Consider the following 24,140-nt stretch of genomic DNA (forward strand, 5'->3'; position numbering starts at 1 on the left):
TACTTGTATTTGACATCTAGTAGCTGATCTCTTCTCAACTCTCTCTTAAGAACAGTAATTTCTCATTTGCTTCCCACTCTGATGAGCATAAATAATTCCCAGTGACCCCCATGAATACCCAAGTCTTCACCCTGTGCACTGCCAGCCTTCACCTGCAGCGAGGCATGTCTCATCATGGAATAAAACAGAACAGTTAATTAGGGATTTTACTTTCCAACTTGTTTGGTTAACATCTGGAGGTGTAGGCAAACAACAAAGAGCACCACAGTGTATAAAGCTCATTAGTGAGGCATAACAGTACCCAACAGAATGGAGCTAGAGTAAACTGTGAGCTCATCCAAATTACAGAGTTGCAAATGTAGTTTTATTTGCATTTGATGAATTGTGTGTTAGTAATGCACTGTAAATCATGGGACCTATAAGGGTGGTGTAATTTTTGTTAAAGCTACACACAAATTTGGGCACCTTAACTTATAGCTATTTACTTTGCTTTTAAAATGGAACAAAAAGTAGGTTTCAAAATGATAAAAACAGTCTGATCAATTTCTTGTTAAGGATTTGAATTTTGACAAAGTAGGGAACTCAGAAAATTATTGCAAAGATGACTTTTTTATCCCTGATAATGTAATTCTTTAGTACTGGAAATTACCTTCTTTTTAGCTGCTATGCTCTTTTCCAGTCTCTCTCACAAATTACTTTGGATTGGCTTTCTAAGCCAGTCTAGTATGAAACCTCTAGGGAAGGCTCAGTTGCAATATATAAAGCAGCAGTTTTGGTTCATTATTGCATTTTTCCTTCCTAGAATATAGAATACTATTAATAGAGGCATATAGGGTGTCACATGTTTCTATGTTAATGAGAAAATTGGTAATGGTGACATTTAGTTAATTCACACAATCATTATTAAAAGTACACACAATTTAAAGTAATGAGGTATAGATTAACCTCCTTAACTGCCTTTCCATGAGTAAGATGATTCTTGTATTCCTGCCATTTTTGTTCATTAATTTATTCAACAGTTATTTATTGATTGTCTAGAATGTGTCAGGCTTGGTGCTAGAGATATAAAGTAGGATAAGATACCATCCCGTGCCTGCTCCACAATCTTGATGTATTTGCAGAGAAAGGCTAATAAAAGATCATTTCAGTAGATAAGTGTTACAACAAGTGTGCACCAACGCCAGTGATGAAACTAAAAGAGGCACAATTAATTGATTGGGAGGATTTGAGAGGGGAATGTTTCAGAGAGGAGAAGATCTTTGAATTAATTTCCCAAATTAGAATAGGTATTCTAAGGCCACTCTGAGAATGGTGAAGGAAGGCGGTTTTGTGCGAAAATACTTGGGCATGAAGCAGCTTGGCACCTTCAGGAAGCTGTCAGTCATTTGATATGACAAGGGTGTAGGGTATGAGCAACGAAGTCCCAGGAAGTACACTGACAAATGAAGACAAGTCCTAGATCACAGAGTACAATCACTCTCCATATCTGTGGGTTCTGCATCCACAGATTCAATCAACCAAGGATCAAAAATACTTTTTAAAATCCTAGAAATTTCCAAAACCCAAAATATGAATTGGCTATGCACTGGTGACTATTTACACAGCATTCATATTGTATTAGGTGTGATAAGTAATCTAGAGATAACTTAAAGTATATGGGAGGATATGTGTAGGTTATCTGCAAATACTACATCACTTTATATAAGAGACTCGGGCATCCACAGATTTTCGTATCTATGGGAGGTCCTGGAATGAATCCCCCACGGATACTTAGGGACAACTGTACCTTGCAAGTATGCTGTAGAATTTGGTGTTCACTCTGTAGGCAATGGGAAGCTATTAGAATACATTTAGAAGGAAAATAGCATTGTCAGTTTTGTGGTTTTAGACAGCTTATTCTGGCAGCCATTTGAAGGATTAGTTAAAAACTCAAACTTGAATCTTTCAAATCTGTGATCATTTAACCTATAGGTTCAGAGGGTCTGTTAAACTCCTACAACTGCATACAAAATTTGTGTACCTATATACTATTTCTGGGGAGAAGGCCCATAACATACATTTGACTTTCAGTCACTGAAAGAGGATGATATTGAAGGCTGGGAAGTAGGATGACCAACTTATCCCAGTTTGCCTGGGACTCTTCTGGTTTTAGTACCAAGAGTATTGCATCTGGGAAAGCTCTAAATTCCAAGCAAACTGTGATACATAATCACCTTACTAAGAAGTCAGAAGACTGTGGCAATAGTCCCTGTAAAAGGAAATGAGAACTTCAGTTAGAGGAGAAGGAATGACCTTGAGCAGTATAAGCTACAGAACTGAGTGGCTAATGGGTTTAAAGTATTGGAGAAAGGATGAGCTGAGGATAAAACCTATGTATCTAGCTCTAGTTACTATATTTATCTGGTTGCCATAAAAGAAAGTGTGTGTGGGGTGTGTGTGTGTGTGTGTAAGGATGACTTCCATTTTGAACATGTTGATAATAAGTACTTATGAGGTTCTGATGGACATGCCTGATAGGAAGTTGGATATGTAGATTTAAAGTTGTAGAAAATATATCTAGGATGGATATGTAATTTGTAAGCCATTACATTATAAGTATTAATTGAAATTTGAATAAGCCTATTCAAAGTACCGTAAGCAGATTACCAAGAGAAACTTCACTCTAAGAAACTAAGGGAAGAAAGACTGTGATTTTTATTTATAAATTTAAAGTTTTAAATATTTTCATGGAAATATTAATGTAAACAGAAAGAAATTTGAATATAAAAATTGAAAAGGAGGAAATGAAATATTACTTGAAGCTTGTATAATTATACACTTAGAAATTATTTGAACATATGATTGAAGACAAGAAGAGAATTTAATAAGCTGGCTAGATACAAAATATACACAGAAACCAATAGTTTTTGTTTATATGAACAATAAAGAGAAGATTTAATGGAAAAAGACAATCATCTACAATAGCGAGAATGAGAGTTAATATTAAATGCTATTATTGATGAATACTGAACGTTATTATGTGCTAGGTACTCTTCTAAGGCTTTCATAGGCCTACTGCATTTAATCCTCAAAACAACTGTACTTTACAGATGAGACAATGGATGCAAAGAGAGTTTAAGGAACTTGCTTGTGTTTATACAATAAGTGACAGACCTACATTTTAAGTGTAGGAAGTCTTAATCCATAGGCTGTGGTTTTAACTGTTATACTATGTAGTTAGTACCCTTAAGAAAGAAAAGTAGTAAGGTAATACTCAGGAATATACTCAACAAGAAAGGCCCAAAATCTGTATAAAGGAAATGTTAACATGCTATCAATGGAGAAAGGAAGTGTTGGACAAATAGACTTCGATGGAAAAAAATATAAAAATACAAGTTCTCCCTAAACTGATCTATAAATATAACTTGATTCCAATATAAATAACAATAATTTTTCCTGTGAAACTAGTTTTAAAATTCATATAAAATTTTTAAAAGGAAAAACTTCAGAAATGAAGAGTATTGTTAAAGGGATAGCCCATCAGATATTTTAAAACTATTAAACTTTTCAACAATTAAAAAAAGGCAGCACTGGCACATAAGCAGACAGATAAATGGAATTCCAGAAATAAATAAGTGCATAAGGATTCACTATATAGTAAAGGTGGCATTATATAATATATATCATCTATCAGTGGAGGAGAAGATGGATGATTCAATAAATGGTTCTTGAACAAGAGGGAAGTCATCTGGAAAAAATGAATTCATATCTTATCACTTAAAACAAGAGAATTTGAGAAAATTGAAGAGTCCACTGTCAAAATATTAAAGCATAAAATTAATAGAGAAAGAAATTATTTTATAATCCCAGTGTATGAGAGACCTTTATGTGTATGACACAAATGCAAAGGCCATAAGAAATTATGTTGATCTGCAAATCAGTATGATACGTCACATTAACAAAATGAGAAATAAAAATCATATATCATCTCAGTAGATACAGAAAAAACGTTTGACAAAATTCAACATCCATTTATGAAAAAAACTCTCAACAAAGTGAATAGAGAGGGAATGTAACTTAACACAATAAAGGCCATATATGACAAACCCACAGTTAACATAACTAGTTCAATGGTGAAAAGCCTAATGTCTTTCTTCTAAGATCAGGAACAAGACAAGGATGTCTACTCTCACCACTGTTATTCAACATGGTTTGAATGTCCTAGATGGACCAATTAAGCAAGAAAAAGAGCTCAAATGTATCCAAATCAGAAAGAAAGAAGTAAAACTGTCATTATTTACAGATGACATGATACTATATATAAGAAAATCCCTAAAGACTCCAACAAAAAACTATTATAATTAATAAATGAATTCAGTAAAGTTGTAGGAGGCAAAATTAATATACAGAAATATGTTGTGTTTCTATACACTAATAACAAATATCAGAAAGATATCCCATTCACAACTGCATCCAAAAGAATAAAATAGCTAGGAATAAGTCTAACCAAGGAGGTGAAAGACCTGTACACCAAAGACTATAAGACACTGATGAAAGAAATTGAAGACACAAATAAATGGAAAGATATTCCACATTCATGGAAGAATAAATATTGTTAAAATGTCCATACTCCCCAAGGCAATCTACAGAGTCAATGCAATCCCTATCAATATATCAATGGCATTTTTCACAGAAATAAAACAAATAATTCTAAAATTTATATGGAAACTCAAAAGATCTTGAATAGCCAAAGCAATCTTGAGAAAGCAAAACAAAACTGGAGGTATCACACGCTTTCATTTCAAACTGTATCAACAAAGCTACAGTAATCAAAACAGTATGGTATGGCACAGAAACAGACAGGTAGATCAATGGACAGACTAGAAAGTCCAGAAATAAACCCACACATATATGGGCAATTGATCTATGACAAAGGAGCAAAGAACATGCACTGGAGAATGTACAGTCTCTTCAATAAATGGTGTCGGGAAAAATGGACAGCACACACAAAAGAATGAAATTAGACCACTATCTTACACCATACACAAAAATTAATCCAAAATGGAGTAAAGACCTGAATTTAAAACCTGAAACCATTAAAATTCTAGAGGAAAACATAGGCTCAACCTCACCGCTGCCCCTGATGTCTGGACTCCAGTTGGTCTAGTTGTTTCTGTCATTTCCCACCCATGCACAGTGACACTGCACAGCTACCATGTTGAACAGAAAGGGTGCTGCCACAAGCGAGGTAAGAAGAAGAATTAATCCATCAACCAGAAGGCAGTTGTTGAGCAAAACTTGTGTTAGGTACAACGAAGGATATTGAAAATGCATAAGAAAATGAATATCTTTGTATGGTGACAGATGGCAACTAGATTTATCATGGTGATATTTTGAAATTCATAGAAATATCAAATCACTAGGTTGTGTGCCAGGAACTAACATAGTGTTGCAGGTCAATTATACTTTAAAAACAAACAAACTCATAAAAAAGAGATCAGATTTGTGGTTACCAGAGATGGGGGCTGGGAGGAGGGGGAATTGAATGAAGGCAGTCAAAAGTACAAACTTCCAGTTATAAGATAAATAAGTACTAGGGATGTACTGTACAACACAAAAAAGATAATTCACACTGCCATATGTTATAAATGAAAGTTACTGAGAGAGTAAATCCTAAGGGTTCTCATCACAAGGAAAAAATTTTTTTCTATTTCTATAATGTTGCATCTATATGAGATGATGAATGTTCACTAGACCATTTCATGATGTATTAAGACAAATCATTATGTTGTACATTTAAACTTACACAGTACTGCATGTCAATTATATCTCAATAAAACTGGAAAAAAATGTTCATTCCCAGTGAGGAATTGTTTCACGTTAAGTTAAGCAGGCTTATGGGAACCCTTTCAAAGGCTTGTACTTCAGTTTATTAATTGTCAGTCTGTTCTCTTTGTTCCTGTGACTGTCATGAACCCTTGTGAAGTGAGGGATTCATTTATTCAAGTTTAACTGAATACATGAAAAAACACGAATGAAAAAAAAAGAAAATACCTAAGAAAAATTTAGCTTTAAGGATCTTACCTATTAGAGGAATAAGGCAAAACATTAACATTGAACAAATCTAGACATGTATGAATAAGTGCCAGAGGAAGAAAAGATAGAGATTTCAGGGTGAGCTGGTGTGATTGGTATAGGCTACATGAGGGAAGAGAGATGTGATCTGAGAGATGAAGTTTCATTCAGAATTTTGAAAGGTGACTACATTGAAATATCAAGAGTCGTCTTCATATTATCTCCTATTTCCAAATAAAAAGGTCAAAATAGCCAGTGTTGTCACTTGAAATATCTGCATTTAATCAAGTCACAATTATTTGTGTCAGGGAAAGAAATAACTCAAAAATAATTTACTTTGGAATTGCAATAAAATGTGTGATATTACTTGAAGTCTATCTGTCCTACTCATTTTGGTGTGTTTAGGTTAATGGTAAAATAAGCTTGTATTCTCTGAGCACACGCAAGAGAGCAGAGACACCTGATTCGGCACTGGATGGTGGCGAGCGAAGCCACCCTAGGATAAAAAAAAATGGCAAACGCTCCTCAATCACTTTCATGTTGTTGTGGCCAAACACAAATAGCCTCAAAACATCTGGGATTTCCTCATTTTAGTTCCAAGTTGTCAAATTTTCACACATTCTTGCTTTTTAGTGCTCGGAGGTGAGGTCTTTTTTTCTAACTTGATTTGTGTCCTCTTGCAAAATTGTTAAGAATTCCCATCAAATGGGGGCCTTAGATTTTCCCACGTCAACTGTCTCTTACAATGGCAGCTGGTGTAGACAGAGGAAAAGAAAGACTAGAGGGGTGTAAAGAGAATTTCTGGGTAAAAAGACAATGACATCAACAGCAAACTAAATTATTAAAGAAAATTTCCTAAAATCTTTCCTTTAATTTCAAAGGGATCAGTAATTTGAAATTGAGGCACACAGTAGAATGAGAGCTTTCAGACATCTTTGACCCTCCCTAGAATTTCAAGTTGCCCCACCCAACTTTCACACTTTTGTCTCTCTTCTCTGCTTTAGTTTTTTCCCTTAGCACTTTTCATTTTCTAATGTACACTATACTTTACTTATTTTATCTTGTTTATACTTTGTCTTCACCACTAGAATGAATATTTCCATGTTTCTGCATGGTACAGGCTATCTGAGAATGCACACTAGTAAACTTGGTGAAAGGATGGATTGAATAAAAAGCAAGTCTTGGATGTGAAAGTTAATGTATAATGAATATGATTTAAGACTTGTCTACCCCAGAGTCATTTGTTTACACCCCAGGCTAGTGAAAACCCAGGAAATTTCTCCTCCCCTCCTCAGGAATTTGTTTATATTCTAGAGTGAAGGACTTTCTCTTTCTGGAAGGGAGGATGGGTTCATGTGCCAGCCACCCTATATAAGCTTTGAGTCTCATAATTTCCAGGCTCCTCTACTATGGTACGACCCTAATAAGTGTTCAAGAGAACATCTGCCCTTGTTGTGTTGCTCTACAGGGGACTGGAAAACTGATGCTAAAATGCTCTGTAGGTAATAATCTGTTTTCTGATCCAGAGATTTGTGATTCCTGTCAGAATCTACCTATCTATCTATCTACCTATCAATCATTTATCTATCTATCTAAACCTAACGGACAAATGGAAGGAAGGAAGGAAAGAAGAAGGAGGGAGGAAAGGAGGGAGGGAGGGAGGGAGGAAGCAAGGTTGGTTGAATATTAACCTGTCAGAAGTTCTTTATATTCCTGCATTGGATGGAAAATTTTACAGATAATAATGGAGGTCTATTCTATCCAACTTTTAGATACAAGTTGTTCTACATATATATTTTTCAGATCACTCTTGGTAATTTTAAGTGATGTTTTCAGTTCCATGCCAACAAACAAGCCAAATAAAATTCAATTTTTGAGAAAAAATTAAGAAGACTAAAGAGGATTCAATATGTTTGTTTCCAAAGTATTTACTAGAAAGTATGTGATTTGCTAAGTGTAAAGAATGATTGATCATTTACCTCTGACAAAAGTCTTAGTGAAAAACTGTCCAAGAAAAGGAATGGTAGTTTGAGGCAAATTGGCTGAGGTAATAACAAAGAACTCCTTTTCTGAGATAACACATAAATCTATAAAGATGATCTATTAAAATGGCTAAAATGGGAAGAAGAATCATTTGGCCTACGTTTTCCTTGGGACACGGTCAAAATATATAGAATTCTCCTCTGAACAGAAGAAATAACAAACTCTATTAAACCAAAGATTCCAGAAACTTTTAATTTGCTATTTTGCTGACATTTGGGGTATTGAGAAAAGCTTTAGCCAAATGAGCAACTCATCAATTTATCTATAGGCGTTCCAAGGTTTTTTTTTTCCCCAAGTCCATTAGGGTATGAAGTGATTCATGAAAAACTTCAAAAGGATTGATTAATGCATGTCTAGTTTCTGTAGTTAAAATATTTGAAAGCTCTTTACTCCCCCCAAGTTTTACAGTGATTCACCTAAAAAAATCTCTTTCGTTGGCAGAAACACATGTTACTTACTTTTCTACACTCAAGAGAAACACTGTAGAGACCAAAATATTATGTTACTAAGTTAATGATATGCATATCTCATAGAATTTTCTGTAATCGATATCTGTGACCAAGTTGGCAACAGATCAAACAGTTCCCCAGACTGTTTGATCCCTGCTAGGCCCCTCCTCTGACTGCTTCACCCACTGACCATTACACAGTTTATTATATGCGTCACCTTCAGACAATGATTCACTGCCAGTGTATGATCTTACTACAGCTGCTGCATATATATCTGGGGATTTCTATCTTTCTCAATGTCAATCATAATATTTACTTACTCATATGCTAACAAAAGCACTATGTTTCATATATTGCATAATAAGCTATATAGATATTCTTTTAGCTGTATATACACATATCCTGTGACCTAGGCAAAAACTGTGTACCCCAACTTTGAGAGAAGACAGTACAAGGGGGGTATGACACATGCTCAACATAATACCCTATATTTGCCTGTCACGTCATTGGACAGTTTCAAAGCAGTTTCACTGGCATTTCATCTGATCTTCAGAACTACAAGGTGACCCACCTTCTGATTTTCAAGTCTGTCACATCAGACAGGTTTAGGCTCATTCTGAATGACCCTAGAAGGTAGAACAAACCAACAGATGAAATCTGTAGGGAGTCACATTTTAACCCCCAATTAAGGAGCATTTTCTGCCTATTAGACCTCTATGGGTACACTAGTTTGTTTTGTAGTTAGTGTGTTTCTTAATGAAAATATCCAATACAGTGTGACAAAAAAGAAGTAAGGTATCCACTGAGTAGCCAGGTGAGATGACCTTTCAAATATCTTCAAATGTTGGAACCCTTGGGTAAGTGCTCTAGGATTGCTTTAGTTTAGGAGAGGTAGTAGCCTGCTGTCCTTCAGATCCTAAAAGGGAATCCATCACTCCTCTCTTCCCTGTCTATATTCTTCAGTGCTACTGGACACATGCCCAGTTAAGACGCAGAACAGTTCAGCCATGGGCTGCAGCTGCTGCGTGGCTAATGGAAAAGGCGGCCAGGAATGCATACTCTGTCTACTCCGTGCCAACAGGCTCGCCTGATCTGAACAAAAATCCAGTCAAGCTGCCTGTTTGGCACTATGCGAGCAACACATCTGGGTGCCTCACAAGATTTCTCACTGAAGTGAGGGGCTGATTTCAAACTATGTAGACCCAACATTAAATGCTCTCTTCCCCAGTGGGCTGTGCCACAAGCCAGTGAAAGTTGGGAAAAGAACCTAAAAAAAAAAAAAAAAGAGTGGATATACGCATGACTGAGTCACTTTGCTGTACACTTGAAACTAACACAACATTGTAAATCAACTATACTCCAATAAAAATTAGAAAAAAAAAAAGTTGGGACCATGAAATCCATGGGATCTTGGAGCAGCAAAGGGTCAGTGATCTTACCCTACATTTCTCAGAATATGTTCCATGGAAACATTGCTTTGTGAAAGGCTCCTCGGGAAGAAAATGATCTGATATTAAAGAAATTAAAGAAATATTGCACATTTGGATCTTTCTAGAAGATTCACAGTGCACATTAATTTATTAAATGTTTTGAGAAGTCCTACTGCAAAGAAGCTTCAGTAAACGCAGATCTGACAAACACAATTTTTCCCTTGCATAATGGTCATTAACATGCCATAGAAAATACACGAGGAGATAATGATATGTTAGTACCAAACCCTTCTTTTTACACATGAAGAAACTTAGGTCCAGAGAAATAAAGTGACTTGTCCCAGGCTGAATAAACTGACAGAGTTATGACTAGACTTGGGTTTCCTAATCTTAGTTTCTTTTTTTCTGAAAGATTTTCATGATCCCATTCTCGACTTTTCTACTTCATTTTATCATGCCTAGGTCTGGTGCTCATCTTTAGACTAACCAGCTCTGGCTACAGGGTAGAGTCTGGGAAAAGCCTTAGGATAAGTGACAGTTTGGCCAGTCTACTGGAGCCAAGAGCGGTCATGCTGTAAAAAACCAATAGCATGTCAGATTGTGGAGAGATATTCTACCAGATTTGGAATTATTCACAACTAAAAAGTTATGGCTGCTCTAACACATGCACTTCCTCATTTGCATACAAAATTCCTAATGAGCCCTTGCTTGACCTAATTCACCTGTTCCACACAGAACCTCAAGTCCATTCAACCCAACTCAAAATAAGACAACTAGAGATTACATTCTGTTTATGTTCCATAAGTGATATGATCATTATAAGTTCAGAAACTCAGGATTCCTTCTCTAGCTGGCTCAGTCAGATTCAAATATGGCTCTTGAGATGCATAAAATATATGGACTTAACATCCTCCCCAAATACAGCCCAGTATACAATGGTGTGTGGGGTGGGAAGGGGAAGAGGGCAGCAGTGAAAATTCCCATTTGAAAAATTAGAGAGAGGAGCACACCATACCTTGTACACTTATAGATGGTGGTAGCAAGATGGACATTGGGTGAGTGACTTACTTCTTTAACGATTAACTAAGCCTCATAAATGGTCAATATGGACCCCAAGATCAGACTCCTGGAAATATTTCCCCTGTGGTTTTCAGGACCATCCATGAAAAAGGCATTGTGGAATCCTCGGGTTGTCCCCTACCTGTTTAATTCTCTTGGTGGTCATTTTGGTGACTGTGAATTGCCTAAGATGCTGAGAAATGCAGTCATCTTCTTTTCAGCCCTAAGAATCTTTTTGATCCTACAGTTACCCTAAGAATTTAAGTGGCTGTTGCTCAATATCACTATTGTAGACACTCTTTACTAATTAGCACTATAGGAAATCATATCGTCTAATATGGACTGAACTACAAACTCGAGACACTGTCCAGTTTCCTAATATTTACTTAAAGTTATCAGCCTTGGAGCATAAATAAAACACAGTAGGCTGACTTGGGGCAGCTAGATATTGTTTCCCATATATGAATTTATTTTAGATCAGAGCTATCCTATAAAATGTCCTGCAATGATGGAAATTTCTTATTTTGTGCTATCCAATATGGTAGGCACTAGGCACATATAGCTACTGAGCACTTGATAAGTGGTTAGAACCAATGAGGAACTAAATTTTAAAATTTTATTTAACTTTAATTCATTTAAATTTACATGGCTAATGGCTACCATATTGGACAGCACAGTTCTAGAATGATCCAATGCCAAGGTTAATTCCCAACCAGAACTACATAATATAGCAATTATCAAAAGGTGCTTTGATAGCAAGAGACTATGAAATTAGGGTTCTCTGATTCACCTCCTCTTTTTCTGTGTATTTATATTTTAAACTGTAACCCTGTGTTATCTTTAGCATCAGAAGCAGAGTCTATTAAAAAAACACTATACTAATATTGCAGCTCAGAAAGCCAATGATGATCTGTTCTTAAGCACTTTAAGATCTTCCTTATAACAAAGTTATATACTTACCCTGTTATTTCCGATTCTATTTTTCAGCAAAGTAACCTTGGACAGGAACTTCTTGCCCTCTTGAAATATGTCTATGGAGGCCATGAGAAATATTCAGTAACTCTGATAATCTAATAATTTCCCACAAAATTCTTAAACTTTCAGCCTCAAAGAGCATACTATCCAATCCCAAGAGAGAAATCAGGTAATCGTTACCAAAAATTAATTGTTTTTCATTCTGATCCTAGAATGGGGAAATACTCACTGCTCCCAGTCCTCACGAGTTAGTTCCATATTTTCTCCAAAGTTCTGTTTTTCTTTAAATATTTGCCAATTTGAGTACTAGTATTCTTTTGGTTCCAAGTGACAGAAATCCATTTAAGGCACACAAAAAATAGGTAACTACGGATATGGGAAGGCCTCATAGAAGGCAAGACAGGAATAGTCAAACATATATATAAATAGAAACTGTATTCCAGGTATTCAGTGGCACCTAGTGAAATGGATGGCATCTTTTAAACCCCAACCTGAACATAAAGGGATAAATTGCTTTTTTTCTGTGAATAAATCTTCAAGAAGCTTCCTAAACTCTTTTTTTGTTTGTTTGTTTTTGATATAGACTGTCTATATTTTAATTTTTCTTAGTAGCTTCCAAGCAAGATCTTAAAATTTAGTTGTGCTCCATATTTATAGTTTACCAGGACCTCTTGAGGACTGAGTTTCCTCTGTCACACTTTGTTCTCACTGAGAGTCACTTTATCTCATGAATCCCATTCTTTGGATTCTCTGCTGTGACCTCCTCCATCAAATTACTTCTAGCTTCCTTTTGTAAGAAAGGACTTTCTTTTTCTGCCTGCCTTTACACTCCTCCTTTTCTTTTTAGTATTTGTTAGTATTCCCTTCACATGCCCAGAACCAAAAGGACTGAAATAGAAAACAACATGTCAACAGCAGCCCCAAAACACTGAACAGTGGGCACAGCTTGGAAAATGAGGGAGAGAAGTGGGCAACATGAAGGGTGAATGGGCTCCAGTTTTCTGCTACTGGGGACTGTCTGACAAAGACCCACAGCAGAAGTACCAAAACACTTCAGTGAAACTTCATAAAATCTGAGGATAATATGTGGCAATTAGAACAAAAAAGCTGATGGATCTGTTCTTGGACCATTTGCCTTCAGAAGAAATTGGTCATGATGGTGGATGGACATGAAACCAAGTTATCTGAAGAATGATTGAAGATACTGGAAATTTTAGCCTAGCATCAGAAAATTACATAACCTAAGAGTCAAAATATTACATAACCAAAAGTCACTTCATCCAATCTTCTGTAAAATGTTTAAATTTCCTACCAACTATTTGTCTAACCAATGCTTAAAATGAGGATTAGTTTCCTCATTCCTTAAATAAGCAAAGCAGCTTATTTAATAGATATATTTTTAAAGAGCCTTTTACCGAGTTTATAAAAACATACAAAAATTTCACAAATCATAAGTGTACAGCTTGATGAATGTTCAAAATATGAACTTTTTTTTGTTCCTAAGGATCATCTGTCTACTTGATTTATTTTAAAAAATTATTGAGGTATAATTGACATATAATATTAGTTTCAGGTGTACAATATGATTCAATACTTGTATATATTGTGAAATGATCACCACAAAGTCTAGTTAATATCCATCACCTCACATAGTTACAATTTTATTTTCTTCTGATGAGAACTTTTAAGATCTACTCTCCTAGCAACTTTAAAATATGCACTATAGTGTTATTAACTATAGTCACCATGCTGTACATTACATCTCCATGACATTTATTTTATAACTGGAAGTTTGTACTTTTTTTTTTTTTTTTTTGCGGTACACGGGCCTCTCACCGTCGTGGCCTCTCCCGTTGCGGAGCACAGGCTGCGGACGCGCAGGCTCAGCGGCCATGGCTCACGGGCCCAGCCGCTCCGCGGCATGTGCGATCTTCCCGGACCAGGGCATGAACCCGTATCCCCTGCATCGGCAGGCGGACTCTCAACCACTGCGCCACCAGGGAAGCCCTGTACTTTTTTATTGAAGTAGAGTTGATTTACAATATTGTGTTAGTTTCAGGAGTACAGCACAGTGATTCAGTTATTTCTTCTGATTATATTCCATTACAAGATATTGAATATAATTCCCTGTGCTGTACAGTAAATCCTTGTTGCTTAAGTATATTTTGATCCTCTTCACCCATTTTGCCCACCACGCACTCCCTGCCTGCAGCAAATACTAATCTGTTCTCTGTACCTATGACTTCAGTTTTGTTTTGCTTTGTTTTGTTTTAAGAATCCACATATAAGTGAGATCATACACTATTTGTCTTTCTCTCTCTGACTTACTTCACTTAGCATAATGCCCTCAAGTTTCATCCATGTTGTTGCACATGCCAGGATTTCCTTATTTTCAATGGCTGAATAATGTTCCATCATATATACATGATGGATCATAAATATGGTGGAATATTATATATATACATATATATCATTATATTTCACTGATGAATATAATTCATTATAATGAATATTCCATTATATTTATATATATGATGCATTTTCTTTATTCATTTATCCACTGATGGATGCTTAGGTGGTTTACTTGTCTTGGCTATTGTAAATAATGCTGCAAAAAGATGCAGCTATCTTTTTGAATTAGTGTTTTTGTTTCCTTAAGATAAATACGCAGAAGTGGAATTGCTGGATCATATGGTAGTTCTAATTTTTTATTTTTTTGAGGAATCTCCATACTTTTTTCCACAGTGGCTGCACCAATTTACATTCCCATCAAATGTGCACAAGGGTTCCTTTTCTCCACATACTGGCCAACAGTTGTTTTTTCTTGTCTTTCTAATAACAGCCACTCTAACAGGTGTGAGGTGACATTTCATTGTGGTTTTGATTTTTATTTCCTTGATGATTAGTGATATTATGCACTTTTTCATGTTTCTGTTGGTAACTTTATACATCTTCTTTTGGAAAAAATGTCTATTTAGTTCCTCTTCCCATTTTTTACTCAGATTGCTGGTTTTTCTCTTATTGAGTTGTATGAGTTCCTTATATATTTTGGATATTAACCCCTTATAAGATATATGTTTTGCAAATATTTTCTCCCATCCCACAGGCTGCCTTTTCATTTTATTGATGGTATCATTTGCTCTGCAGAGGCTTTTTAGTTTGATGTAGTACCAATTGTTTATTTTTGTTGCCTTTGCTTTTGGTGTCAAATTAAAAAAAAAAATCATCATTAACACAGCTGTCAAGGAGCTTACTGCCTAAATAGGAATTTAGTGGCTTCAAGTCTTATGTCCAAGCCCTTAATGTATTTTGAGTTGATTTTTGTGTATAGTGTAAATTAATGGTCCAGTTTCATTCTTTTGCGTGTGGCTGTTCAGTTTTCCCAGCACTCTTTATTGAAGATTCTGTCCTTTCCCTGTTGTGTATTCTTGCCTCCTTTGTCATAAATTAATTGCCCATATATGCATGGGTTGAGTTTGGGGCTCTTTATTCTAATCCATTGATCTATGTGTCTGCTTTTATGCCAAAAAACAAACAAAATTGGCTTGATTACTCTAGCTTTGTAGTAGAGTTTGAAATCAGAGAGCAAGATGCTACCAGCTTTGTTCTTTCTCAAGACTGCTTTGGCTATTTGGGGTCTTTTGTGGTTCCATACAAATTTTAGGATTATTTCTCAATTTCTGTGAAAAATGCCATTGATATTTTGAAAGGGATTGCATTGAACCTGTAGATTGCTTTCGGTGGTATGGACAATTTTACCAATACTAATTCTTCTAATTCATGAACATGAAATATTTTTCCACTTATTTGTCTCTTCAATTTCTTTCATCAATGTCTTATAGTCCTTAGTGTACAGGTCTTTCACCTCCGTGGCTAAATTTATCCCTAAGTATTTTATTCTTTTTGATGCAGTTGTAATGAACTCTCCATTTTAATTACCAAGAAATAGATCATTAATAGCATCCAAGAAACGCCCTTCGGTTTCTTTCCCCTTCAATTCATTCCTGGAGATAACCACTATCCACTATCTGCCAACATCAGCTAGTTTTGCCTGGTTTTGAATTTTATATAAAATGAAGTCGTACAGTATGTACTCTATTGTGCCTGGCTTCTTTCATCCTCATATAGTTTTTGTGGGAGTAAATATTGCTACAAATGTTTTGGAATATTGTTTGGTATTATCTAGTAAAAATAAACATAAACTCACCCTATGACCCAGAAATTGTACTCCTTCCTAAGCATATACCAAATCTAAAGGTGTCCATATGTGCACTAAAGGCTAAGAATATCCATAACAGTCCTATTTGTAATAGCCTTAAGTTGAAAATATCAAAGGTCCATTTACAGTAGAATGGATACATAAATTATAATATATTCTCACAGCTGAATAAGAATGAATGAACTATTGTTTCACACAACAATAAGGATGGATGAATCTCATAGTCATTTGATATTTTGACAGCTCTGATTCTTGAATGATTTTTCATATTTGAGTGGATGTCTGACCCTAGCTCTTTGACCAAATTTAATTAAAGAACAAATACAATCTTGATTCCATGCTTCAGATAAGATTGTCATGTACTATTTATACTTAGACTGATCTAGAGCACGTTTAATATCTTAATGGGTAAAAGGAGATTTATAATGTACCCACTGACAAAGTCTAGGATGAGTTGAAACACCACGTCACATAAGAACTATTTAAAGGGACTGGTAAGAAGTTACACAAGACCATAACTCTGTGGCTCTTCTTCATCTACTAGGCTCTTTCCCACGCCAATGCCAAGTAACATTTAAAGGAGACAGACAGGAATAAAGACACAGATGTAGAGAATGGACTTGAGGATATGGGAAGGGGGAAGGGTAAGTTGTGAGAGAGTGGCATGGACATATATACACTACCAAATGTAAAATAGATAGCTAGTGGGAAGCAGCCGCATAGCACAGGGAGATCAGTCCCGTGCTTTGTGACCACCTAGAGGGGTGGGATAGGGACGGAGGGAGGGAGACGCAAGAGGGAAGAGATATGGGAACATATGTATATGTGTAACTGATTCACTTTGTTCTAAAGCAGAAACTAACACACCATTGTAAAGCAATTATACTCCAATATAGATGTTAAAAAAATAAAGGAGACACAATGGCTTATAACAGAAAGGGAGATAAATATTATTCTGTCCATTTAAAGATATTATTTTGTTCAGATAATCTCCCTGTTATCCAACTGGCCTTAGGTAACTGATACAAATATTGTTTCTCAATTCCTCATGTATTATATCTCTGTCTCTACTTCCAAGATCTGGTTATACTCTACTAATCATTCAGATTGTCCAATGAGGCACTGCTTCTTCAGAATAGCCTTTTTGTTTTGTTTTTGCTTACCTGACATTTTACACAGGAAGCTGCTGGAAGAAGCATCCAGAACGTCCCTGACTCTGATCTTTTAAGGCATAATTTACTTCATTTGGGGGAGACGAGGAATTTCTCTCCTACCCTCAGTTTTCACCTAACTTCTCATAAGCTCTCCTTCAAACTTATCAACCTTAAGGGAAAAAAATCTCTCTCATAAAAAAAAAAAAAAAGAAAAGAAAAGGAAAAAAAGAAGAAAAGACAATTTCAAATTAACCTGGGAAAAGATCAATATGACACCTAAGATCTTACATCTGTTTGTAAAATGCTAATGTCATGAATAACTTTCCACCATACAAGTTGAACTATAATTCCATCATAATAACCAAGTCTCCCTGACATGATATAATTATGTTTAGACTTAAACTGGATTTATTATATTAGCATTTATTCATTAATTTAATCAATATTTACTGAGCATCTATCATGTGTCAGACACTGTTCTAGACACTGGAGATGCAGCACTGAATAAAATGGACAAGAAAAGTTAGATATTCATATATCTAAGGAAAAAACTAGATATTAATATATCTGAGAAAAATGGTTAGAAATGAAGGAAAAGGGGGTTAAGGTTCAAAAACAGGATGGAATCTGCAGGACCCTGGGCAAGATAAATCAGGTTAACACGCTATTAGATTAAATATTTTCTACCTTCTATCTTGACAAAATACACCTTCATAAGGACCTCCAGGGTAGGTTTGAATTTATAATTCTGGTACCCCTAGGACTCCAAGCTGCAACTTGGCAGGGCAGGGACATCTAGCTTCTCCTCCCCAGTCCTGAACCTATGACAGGACCACCACCCCGACCCCTTCTATTTCCAAATTTGCTCCAATTGCACCAAAAGAGGCCTCATGCACACCGGTGTGCGTGTCTCAGTCCACACTCTCTAAGCTCTGTTCACCCCTTGACTTCTTTGGGATCTAGTGCTGTGTGTAGCAGTGGCAGAGACCACCCTCAGGAGGACAGACCTAGGCAAGAGGCCCTTGCGAGACCTGGAAGTAGGCTCAGGGACAATTAGGCAGGGAAGTTGGGAGTTTTTAATACCTGGAGCGCTGTCTCGAACGTTGGGTGGGCATGAACTCCAGATGGCCTCACAGACTCCAAGCCCAATGAATATGGATAAGAAGTTCAGAATGGGGCCTTTTAAATTGAGGGCTCAGGGCAAAAGTCAGTCCTCCTCTTTCCCAAGTTAAAGTGTGCTACTGACTGCTAGTACTTTTCCAATCTCTACCCAAATGAAGACAAGTTATTTGGCCCATAGATTCGATTCCATGTTCTGATCCTATGGAGATATATCTCTCTCTACATATCTATTATCTATATCTAGATCATCTATATCTATGTCTATATCTACATCTATATCTATCTATCCACATGTGAATGTATGTGTATATATAATATATACTTATGTGTATAATACATATGAATGTGTGTATCTATATCTATCTATGTATATGTGTTTATCTGTCTGTCTATTCATTCCTCCATCCAACTATATATGTAACACTGTGGAAACAGATATATCTAATATTACTAGTTGGAAGGTATCAGCCCCTTGAATCATACAGCTAATTTGCTATTTTCTGATCCCATGTTAATTAAGCACAATTCTGATAACAAATTTGGCTTTATATGTGTTTTGACTTCAGGGACAGAATGTGCCATCGTGTCACAGCATATATCTTGGTCCTTGGGTCCATGTGATAGTCACATTACTTGCTATATTTAACAATTGGTAATATTTTAAAGCTTGTCTTGGAAGTTGTGTGAGCATTTGTCCATATCTCCTGAGTCCACTAAACTATGAAATATTAGCAAGATAACTTTTCTGATATTAAAAGTTTGAGGACCAGTTGCCTAGCAAAGGAGAATTCACTACCGGAAATGCTGGCCTAAGAGACCACTCAGCGGACAGCCAGCTGATCTTCCCCAGCAACATGATGAATGGAGCCAAAACTTCCACAGTCTTTCTCTGTCTGACTTACTTCACTCACTATGACAATCTCTAGGTCCATCCATGTTGTTGCAAATAGCATTATTTCCGTTCTTTTTATCACTGAGTAATATTCCATGGTATATATGTACCACATCTTCTTTATCCATTCCTCTGTTGATGGACATTTAGGTTGCTTCCATGTCCTGGCTATTGTAAATAGTGCTGCAATGAACATTGGGATGCATGTATCTTTTCGAATTATAGTTTTCTCCAGATATATGCCCAGGAGTGGGATTGCTGGATCATACGGTAGCTCTATTTTTAGTTTTTTAGGGAACTCCACTCAATACTCTGTAATGGCCTATATAGGAAAAAAGTCTAAAAAAGAGTGGATATATGTATATGTATAACTGATTCACTTTGCTGTACACCTGAAACCAACACAACATTGTAAATCAACTATACTCTAATAAAAATTAAAACAAAAAACTTCCACAGTGAGTAGAGGGCCCACGCTTATGTAGTGCATAACTCACAGAGCCCTGAGTACTCTACTCACCTTGTCAGCTGCCAGATGTGTAGGTGGGCTTCCTGTGGTAGGAATAAGATGGGCGGGTCCCCTGCAAACAGACCCGCAGTAGGTGCAGGAAGAGAGTAGAGAGTGAGTTGCTCATGTCTTAGATTCCCTCCCCTCCTCAATCACCTAATATTTTCATAACTAGATTCTTTTCCTTATTTCCTTCCAGTTGGTGGGACTGCCTTTACGGGCGTACATCTATGTCACAGAAACATGATATAAGCATCGTTCTCAATCAATCTAGGATCTAAGCATGAAACCACCCTGAACACTGAAATTACGCAGTTACCTAGTGTTCAGTAGTCAAAAAAGATGTACTCTTTTTTTTTTTTTTTTGCGGTACACAGGCCTCTCACTGCTGTGGTCTCTCCCGTTGCGGAGCACAGGCTCGGGACGCGCAGGCTCAGCGGCCATGGCTCACGGGCCCAGCCGCTCCGCGGCATGTGGGATCTTCCCAGACCGGGCCACGAACCCGTGTCCCCTGCATCGGCAGGCGGACTCTCAACCACTGTGCCACCAGGGAAGCCCAGATGTACTCCTTTTAAAGAAAAATTATTAAAAAGTGACCTGAGGTAGTAAAGTTCAAATGCTCTGAACACCAAATTTTATGGAGCATGCAACAGTGAATCGGACAGGTAGATATTTGTTGGAATTTGATCTTTGAAATGGTGACTGGCTCCCTAGTTGCAGGTTGTTTGTTCTAGTCACCTTAAGAACAGGACATGTCAACCAACAACACAGGGAGAGATCTATGACTATTTGAACTACACACAGTATTCAGTGTGACCACAATGTACACAGAACATAGAACCCTCCCTCCCTCTCTTCCTTTCATCCTTTTCTCCTCCTCTCTCCTTTCTGTGACTATTTATTGGGAGTTTACTATGAGACAGGCACTTAAGCGGGATACAGAAGTGAAACAATATGTCTCAGGTGATTGTTGGAGCTTCAAATCAAAGACAGCAAGTGCGAATTTGTCAAGGGAAAAGTCTTGTGGGAATAAACCTTGCAGACCAGCCTGGGTAGCAAGGTGGAGTTAGCTTATCGGGATGGGAGGAAGAGGAAAATGTCTTACCCTCTGTTCAATGCTAATTCACCACAGCTACCCACACACAGCAATTATTATGGAACAATCCACTGAAAACATAAAACAACACATCATAAATGTCTACATTTTTGTGCCATGAGAATACTATATAACTTTGTGACATCTTGTTTGCTAGAATATTTGAGTGAGTTACAAATGTACCAGCACATTGTCCTATGTTAACAAAGCTTCTAAGAATACACATGTTTATACATTGCTCAAGGGCAGGGATATTTTACCATGAACTCCTCCTTCACCTCATTTAGCCCAGTAACTGCCCAATATATGCTGAGAACATGCAAGTCAAATGATACCCCAGTGCTGTCAACTAAATTGAGAAAGAATTTCAAATGAAACTGATCTCTTCTACCCTGAATGTTCTAAGTATATGTGAAATTTAGAGCTTAGGTATGTTTCTCATTTCCAGGCACCAGGATTCCAAAGAGTTTTTCTAGAACATTAGGGATACATTATCAAGTTGACCAAAATAAGAAGCACTTCTTTTTCATATAGGATAATACGTATCTGCAGTTTTAATCTCAAGTACACAGTCAATAAAATCATATGCTAATTACATTTTAAGAAGAATAATTCTGTGGAACAGATCAGAAGGTTTCCACCTTTGTTCTTGTGGCATATTTCATGGTAGAAGTATTTTATCCTAGACCTTGACCCTGCCCACATTACTCTCCTTAGCATCCCCATTTCTGGGAAAATCCAGCCAGCTCTACTTGTGTGGCATGGGAGAGACGAACATTCTTCAGTAGAATGAGTTATGCAACTGAACGGATCAGTGATAACTGTGGTTTAAACTAAATTGAAGAGTAGCCAAAAATTAAACTGACCAAACTTCAGTTCCATCTTGGCCTTATTTGAACTTATTTAATTTGCTTATGACTGTTTAACTTTCTGCCTCATAGATTGAAAATTAAAATTTTCTATAGTAGCACAGGGAACTATATTCAATATCCTGTGATAAACCATAATGGAAAAGAATATGAAAAAGAATGTATATATCTATGAGTCACTTTACTGTACAGAAGAAATTAACACAACGTTGTAAATCAACTACACTTCAATAAAATTTTTTAAAGTTTTCTATACTAATAATCAGGGAAGACCCATAAAAACAAAACACTCTCCTAGATGAATTCAATGAATTATTATTTACTAACAATGACTATTCCTTCCTAACTAGATTTTGATGCAAATTTGTCATTTAAGGTCTAAAAGGTGCTTTAGGGTTTATATAAACATCGTATGTTATCATGGGGGCAAAAATTTGCAAAATTATACTCCAGTTCATTAGAGCAACAGAATACAAACGCAAAATACATCTGGAAAAGAAGATAAAAAAGAAAGCATGGGTGGTCACTTTCCTAACCTATACTCTCCTCAATAAATCAGAGTTTGCTTCTATACAAAAATAATATATCATCTCTCACATCTTGAAAGCTGCTAGAATCATTTCATGGAAAAGTGATCTAATGCCTAAACCATCTCAATCAGTCCTAGAGCTTCCTAAAATTCCCAATGAATGACACCTGTTTACAAAACTTTTATTTGCTCCCTTGAACAATGTGAGCTACTTCTCAGCTTCCTACCCAATCTTTGCTGTAGCCTGTAGATGACCACAGTCTTCAATTGTTTTTCCAGAACATTCTATGATCTCTCCCTTTTTTGTTTCTTTTGAATCTGATTTCTGCTATTATCTTTTAGATCTTTGGTTGAAATTCTTGAAAAATCCTCCTGGAAAGCTGTTTGTTCTTTTCACTCTCTTATTTGTGCCTTGGAGAGCAATACAAATAAGAGACAAAGAGTGAAAACAGAACCATTTTGAGTTGTGTGGCCACAATCAAAATCTCATTTGTGATACATAATCATGTAATATTTTATTTTACCTTGTCAAAGATGGAACACTTTCAAAACATCTTCACTGTCTGGCTTCATTTACTAGTGGTCATAATAGTGGAGTGGGGTGGAATGGAAAAGAGGGTGAGAAAATTGAAGTTCTTGTCCCCCTTCAAAAAAGCGAATTGTTTTGGAAACAGCAACTGAATTCATAGTCAAGATATGTACATCTAATGGGCCTGAGAAATAATCTTCATTTTTCAGAACAGAGAGAGAACTGATAGCAACTCATAAGAAACAACTGCCTGCCTCTCTCCAGACACATCCAATCCTTCCTAGATACGTCCCACTTGATGAATTGCATTTGCAGTATTGGGAAAATGCTGATGTAATATGTACTTCAGAGCGTTTTCTTATGTGTCAAACAGTGCTGGAGAATTCACATGATTTTATGCACCTGTGTTGTTTGGTCATTTTGTGTGTGTGTGTGTGTGTGTGTGTGTGTCCTTTGAGTGGAATCAAATGGCTGCCTTGATCCAATTTGTATGCAGAAACCATGGGGAAAACAGTTCTTCCTAGCGGAATATACTGCATTTGAAAAACTGCACAAATAAAAACAATGTAAAATTTCTGGTAGGCTCACTGAGTGTGTGTTTGTGTTCCCGGACACCCCATGAGCTTTTGTACACATAGATATGAATTAACTGCCCACTTCAGAATTAGTAACTGCTGGCTCTTTTGTATAGGGGACACGGTATCTTCCACTTGGAATACACATGGAAAATGTTCTTAAATTACTTTCTGTTTTTATCATTAAATGTGGGAATATACCTAAAAACCACAGCAAAACTATTCTTCATGTGTGGTCTGAATCATTTATCCATTTTTCCTATAGGAGTAAGGAAATTCTATATTTAGCCCTTTGTGGTAGAAGGTAATAAATGACTCTGAGATCTGAAAATTACTACAAGGTTTATTCTATTAATAAACTAATAATCTTGGTATTTAAGTTTTGCATGCTTAGGAACTTTTAATTAGCAATTTGGTCTTTGTACATTAAAAAAAACTAGATGAAAATTAACATATTATTCTATAGTTCACTATTAATGAAATTGTACTAGAAGGTTCAAGATTTTTCTTTTTATTGGCAAGAAAATGAAATCCTTCCTCTGACAAAATTTAGTTTTATTTTTTAGAAAAAAAAATAAGCATAAAGCATGGGAATAATGGAGGAAACTTAAAAAGGAAACTCAAGAGATTATAAATA

The 24,140-nt window shown here is 36.3% G+C and overlaps 2 long non-coding RNA genes across 3 annotated transcripts in view; both read right to left on the bottom strand.

The window, feature by feature from the left end:
* LOC307183103 overlaps window positions 1-19,967 on the bottom strand; it is a 31,707-nt gene extending 11,740 nt beyond the window's left edge. Inside the window, exons 1-2 of the long non-coding RNA XR_013827361.1 lie at window positions 19,918-19,967; window positions 11,996-12,066 (exon numbers count right to left, since the gene is read on the bottom strand). This is a non-coding gene — a long non-coding RNA (uncharacterized lncRNA). The remainder of the gene's footprint in view (window positions 1-11,995; window positions 12,067-19,917) is intronic.
* An 825-nt stretch (window positions 19,968-20,792) lies between these two features.
* Window positions 20,793-24,140, bottom strand: part of LOC307183099 — a 169,705-nt gene continuing 166,357 nt past the window's right edge. For both annotated transcript variants that reach the window (XR_013827358.1, XR_013827359.1), the window contains one exon: window positions 20,793-21,072. This is a non-coding gene — a long non-coding RNA (uncharacterized lncRNA). The remainder of the gene's footprint in view (window positions 21,073-24,140) is intronic.

Source organism: Stenella coeruleoalba, assembly GCF_951394435.1.
Source record: "Stenella coeruleoalba genome assembly, chromosome: 1".
NCBI lineage: Eukaryota > Metazoa > Chordata > Mammalia > Artiodactyla > Delphinidae > Stenella > Stenella coeruleoalba.